At 44.4% G+C, this 6,203-nt stretch overlaps 1 protein-coding gene across 1 annotated transcript in view; it reads left to right on the top strand.

The window, feature by feature from the left end:
* The window catches only part of LOC101655499 (T cell receptor alpha chain MC.7.G5-like), a 673,376-nt gene that overhangs the window by 45,427 nt on the left and 621,746 nt on the right, over positions 1–6,203 (top strand). The window lies entirely within an intron of this gene.

Raw genomic sequence — 6,203 nt, 5'->3', positions numbered from 1 at the left:
TGCCCGAAGACCACGTAGCTCTGTTTTGGAAGAAACACAACCAGCATGTTTTTTACAGGCAAGGATGGCAAGACTTCATTCATTGCATGCACTTGGGCTATGTTGTCAGGAGAGACCAGTTCCTGTAGCAGTATATCGCCCTTGGTAAGACAGACGGGCAGTGAGAAAGAGGAAGGCCCCTACAAGATAGCTGGACACAGTGGCCGCAACAATGGTCTCACACGCAATGGTGAGGATGTCTCAGGGTCGGCCGGTGTTCGGTTCTGTTGTACTTATGGCCTGTCTGAGTCAGAACCGACTCGATGGCACTTGACAAGAAGCACACTTATCACTCATCGAGTCAAGAAATCAAAGTATTCTCTTGGGGACCATCTGCTGAAAAAGATCGCCTGCATTGTGGGGTGGGGGGGAGTCACTTTGAGGACTAAGGTCCACCTGACCGGAACGGTGGCATTTTCAATGTGCTAGATATGCCTGTCAAAGTGGATCCGCTATCAGAAAGACTGGAGAAGAATTCATGCATTTGAGTTACTGTATTGCCAAAGGGGATTGACTCTACCACACACTGCCGGAAGCAGGGACACATCTGTCTTGAAGAAGGACAGGCAGGCTGTTTCTCAGAAGTGAGGACGACGACGAGACTTGGCTTCATTTACTTTGCTACATTAGAGGAGGAATCAGCCCATGGAGAGGGATATCAAGGTAGGTCAGTGAAAAAGACCCTCAAAGATAGAGAGTGGCACAGTGGTGGCAGCAAGGGGCTCAAACAAGACAATGGTGGGGAACCAGGCAACGCTTCCTCCCACTTTGCCTGCAGTCACTCTGAGATGAGGCTAACGATGGAGCCAAGCAGCAACACCGAGGTAAATAGGCACCTCCCCCGCTGCGTTACTGCCCACTTAATCCTGACCTAGGACAACCTTTTACACAGCAGACCAAGAATGTCGCAAGGTGCTGCATCCTCCTCCTCCTCCTCATTGCTGGCATGCTCCAGTCCAATTCGATGTGCCGATCGATCAATTGCACCAGTTAACTCGGCCCTTCCTGAACTGCTTCACCAGACAAGATGTTCCCCGCCCTTCAGCAAGCGATCTTTCTTCATGATACAGCAAAAGCAGGCCAAGCCAGGCAACGTTCTTTTGTGAACTATAAGGCTTAGATTAATTTTTAGAAGTAGATCACCTGGCTTCTCTTCTTAGTCTAGAAGTTCCACTGAAACCTGCCCGATGTGTGTGACCCTGCTGGCATTTGATGGATGTTCCAGCCTCACAGTCACGCGGAAGCGACCACAGTCGGCAAGTGGGTCCATCAGCATGAAGCTAGATATATTTTTCCAAATTAGATAGGCCTAGGTAAGCGGCACCTCATGGGCAAAACCAGAACACTTACTAAAATGCCAGGCCACCCTATACCTGTCTCTACCACACCAGGTCACCACTGTCTGGGCATCTAATAGCACAGATTCGTTTTTTCGGTTTGGGGATGTTATAAATGGCATCTTTCAGCATACTCTTTCGTGCCTGAAGTTTTTCACAAAAATCTTCACAAAATCTTTTCACAAAATCTTACCTGTGTGAGGTCGTTAGGCTCACAGCTGTGTGCCTTCCATTTCCTTTAATCATTTCCGTCGTGTTTCTTTAGCCTCGCAGATTAAAGTCTAGCTAATCTTTTTGATTCCAAGTCTCAGAAGGAAGAGGGATTTGGAGGAGGTAATTTAACAGCTGAAAACCACAGCTGTTACAGCTGTTGGCAACACAATTAGAAAATTACCGATTCAATTTTGCTACTTCACAAATTCAGACAACCGACTTTCTTTCGGGTCTACTTGATTTTGCTTTGGTTCGCTTTTAAATGAAGGCATAGTGTTTCCACAATGAAATTTACAGGTCTTTACCTGCTCAGCTCAATGAACGCTATGGAAGCCCATGCCACAAAACCCAGGTAGAGAGCATTCCCATTCCCTCAGACAGGTCCCTGGGCCCCTGTCCAGCCAAATCCCTCCTCCTAGAGGCAAACACTTTCAGATGCTTTTACGACTGATGGAAGAACAGCCATCCTATTTTCTCATAATATAAGAGGGGCTTTGAATGTCACTAAGTTAATATATCCATTTAAGGGAAAGAAAGTAAATAGACAAATAAAAACGGGAGTCAACCACCATAAATCAGCACGTTGATGCCAAGCAAATCAGTCACCAACTTCCACGCCGCTGAAACAAGGCTACTGAGGTGTCCCCAGGAAGCCAGGGAGCCTCAGCTACTCCTGCAGAGAGCTGACAGCGGCTTTGGCAACACTTGTTATGGCTGCCTTGATCAAATGATAAAATGAGAGCGCATGCTCTGGCAAGTTTCACTATACTCATTGTGACTACAGGGCTTGCTATTTGAGATCAAGACTGTTTTTCTCGCCGACACAGACAGACCTTACCATGCCACTAGATAGATTTGACCACCCTGGAAATTTACTGTGAGACCATTGAGCAGTTGAGGAACTTTAGCTGAGGTCAATTTATCTGCTGTCAATTTCTAATGCCTGGTAGAGGAAGAAGGAAAATTTATGATGATGGAGAGTTTTATCTTCCTGTCTGGAAGAACATTCTGGGAGCATATTTCATTTTAGATTTTAGCTGGAGCCAAGACAGCACACACCGTATGAAAAGATGGATGACTGTTAGCTCCCCGTAGTCACCATGGCCCCTCATAAATTACACTTAGGAGACAAGTCCATCTTCAGTAGATTACCCAAATACGGCAAACGGTACCATCCTGGAAGCCTTTCTATTTCATTTAGCTCATGTGCACATCCAGAGGGAATTGTTATCCAGTGAAACGATCATAAGACCAAACTGGAAAACAGCCAAAGCCCAAACCCACTGCCATCCCGTCCATTCTGACCCCGGCAGCCCTCTAGACTGTAGTGGGCTGCTCCTGAGGGTTTCCAAGACGGTCAACTTACTGGGGGCTGGCAACCCCATCTTTCCCTGGAGGAGCAGGCTAGTGGGTTTCTGTCTGAGATTAGTTTGTGTGTAGGGTTTCTTTGTGGCTCTTGTTCAAATGTTGACTAAATCTTCATGGTTGTCCCCTTTTTTATTATGGTGAGAAGGTGTATTGGATTTCTTTGAGGTTACTCTGTCCGCTTTGCTGTCTGAGGCTGCTGTCCGCTTTGTTGCTTTTCTCTCCAGAGAATTTCTTTAAGTCTTTCCTGGAAGGTTGGTCTGGTCCTTGCAAATTCATCTACTTTCTGTTTATCAGTAGATGTCCTAACTTCACCATTGTATTTGAGGACAGGTTTTACTGGCTATATGACAATAGAAATTGTCAAGGAACTTCTTACAACCTTCTCATGTGGGTAAACCACACACACACAGTGTATATTTATTTATATATGATATATATCTGATATGTATCTACTGTATATAAATGGTATATATTGTACATATATACATAAAATTGTGTTATATTTATACTACAGATATACTATATATACCATATATATATATTCCATAAATATATATGCAATAGATACACAGCATAGGCTGTTAGGTATCATTAATTCAGAACCAACTCACAGTAACCTTATGTACAAGAATGAAACGCTACCTGCTCCTGCACCATCCCTACAATTACTGCTACGTTTGAGTCCATTGTTGCAGGCCCTGTGTCAATATATCTCTTTGGGGTCTCCCACTTTTCACTTTACAGAGTATTCGAGACAAAGTGTCACCATCCCCCCACCCACACACACCTTCTATGGGGCATTCTGGTTGTACTTTTTCCGAGACAAATGTATTCCTTCTTCTGGCAGTCCACGGTGCATTGTATTCTTCACCAAGCTGCTAATTCAAAGACAGTTTCCTCTTGGGTCATCCTTACTCATTTCCCAGCTCTCATATGCATATGAGGAGATGGTAACCTTGCTGGTGTGTGAGGTCCTGGTGGCATCGTTTTCAGCATCATAGTCCCACAGTACGATAGTGGATACCGATAAGTATATTTTCATTGTTGTTGATAGGGGCTGTTAAGTTTGTTCCAGCCCATAGCAACTCTATGTACAATGAAACAGACTCCCGCCGGGCCCTGTACCATCCTCAGAATTGTTGCTATGTATGAGCCTATGGTTGTAGCCACTATGCCAATCCATCTTGTCGAGGTCTTCCGCTTTTTCACTGAACCTTGTGTGATAGTTAGGAACATGTAGGTGGAGATTAATAGGAGGTCTCAGTTTGATAGCAGGGCAAAGAGATAAATGACTCTGTAAGCCCCCTCTCCCCCATCTCTCTTGCTTTCTGGTGATCAGACCAGTGTGCTGCTGCTTTAGCTAGTTCTCTGCCTCAACCTGTGTGCTACACTACTTGTGGGTCAGGCCAACCCAGGGATCATGTCACTAGAGTTTGAGCCTCCTTTGAGACCTGCTTTGCCATGCTGCTGGTGCAGACATCACTTGAGCTTGAGTCCGGTGGATCCTGTCACCTTGCATTGCTTGAGTTCAGTATCCCATCTGGGCCTCTTGCTGACCTACAGTGCTGCCTGCTGCCTGCAGGCAGACTCTGTCTGTTTTGCCTGAGGAAGACTCTGTTGTCTGCTTCCTTGACCTACATTAACCGTTCCATGGGAGTGAGCTGAATTGAGCCCTCTGTACTGCTGTGTGAACTAATTAGCTGTTATATTCTTTCTCGCTGTATAAACATATCTATCTCTATCGATCATCTATATAATCTATCTATAATCATAAGTGTCCTGGTTTTGTTTCTTTAAAGAACCCTGCCTAACACACCAGTACATAAGCTGAAGTTTCACCATCAGCACAACAATTCAGCAGCATTAATTCTTTGGTCTTCTGTATTCATTGTCCAGTTTTGTATGCATTTGAGGCAATCAAAAATACCACGGATCAGGTTGGTAACACCTTCATCTTCAAAGTAACATATCTGCTTTAAAAAAATTCCTAAGGGATCATTTGCAGCAGATTTGTTCAACGCAATATGCTCCTTGATTTCTTTATTGATGTTTCCATGGGTGTTGATTGTAGAACCAAGTAAAATGACAACTTTACTTTCAGTCTTTTCTCCTTTTATCATGATGTGTGGGTGTAAGCAGCCCCTCACTATCACGGGTTCAGCACGCACAATTGTACAGTTAAATATATATAAAGATTATAGCAAAGTCATAGAGAATAAGAGAGATAGGAGAGAAAGTAAAATGAAAGAGTCAGACACATTTCATGGTAGCATGCTCACCTCCTGAACGCCCATGGTCTCATCAGCCAAGTCCATGCACAGCATGGGCAGAGGGGGCAAGAGGGAGAGAGATTTATTTCTAATTAAGGCTTATATATCTTCTGAGGGCATACAAGCCCCCTAATTACAGGTAAAGACATAAGTCACAGGAAGGGGTTGTACTATAGATAATACAGCAATGGGAGGGGGCAATCTAGAGGTGTACATGCTACAGGAAGAGGAGGGATTAAGAGTATGCATGTGACAAGATGGATGGATCCTAGATTCAGGATGGCAGCCTAACTTTGAGTGTCACTGACCTGTTTGACCTGTTCTCTGGCTCTCCATGGAAACAATAACTATCCTTATCAGTAGGGTGTGAGCCCCACCTACAGTGGACCAGACAGTAGTCTGATGGCTGAATGCCTTCGGGGAGAATATCTCTAAGCATCTGACCTCCCACCAGCTGCTGGCAAACAGCCTCTAATGTTTGGCATATCTTTGAGGGAGACAAAGTTGGGGAAACATCTTAATACCCCACAATGACGTTGCTTATTGGACCAGTTGTGAGAAACTTTGTCTTCTTTATAATGAGGTGCATTCCATATGTAAATGCTTCAAGTCGGCTTCACTTTTATCAATCAAGGCTGTGCCCTCTAAATATTACTGGGTGTTCATAAGTCTTGCTCCAATCATGATGCAGCACTCCTCATGTAGCTCAGCTTCTCAGATGTCTGTAGCTGACTAGACATGGAGAAAGATATAACCAAAACGCACAGCTTTCTGATCTTACACCACAAAGTCTTCCCTTGAGCCGTTCCAGTGATGTAGCCTCTTGGTCTACACACAGGTTCTGTCTGAGCACAATTAAGTGTGTTGACACTCCTATTCTTCTCAAGGTTATGCATCATTTTTATGATCCACACAATCAAATGCCTTTGCATAGTTAGTGTATTAGTCTGGGTACTTTGGAGAAACAAATCCATGG

This window comes from Echinops telfairi, unplaced genomic scaffold, assembly GCF_000313985.2.
Source record: "Echinops telfairi isolate 266 unplaced genomic scaffold, ASM31398v2 ScPeMD7_18;HRSCAF=68, whole genome shotgun sequence".
NCBI classification, from domain to species: Eukaryota; Metazoa; Chordata; class Mammalia; order Afrosoricida; family Tenrecidae; genus Echinops; species Echinops telfairi.
Note: the sequence above shows the minus strand (reverse complement) of the source record. Positions and strands in the feature narration are given on the sequence as shown.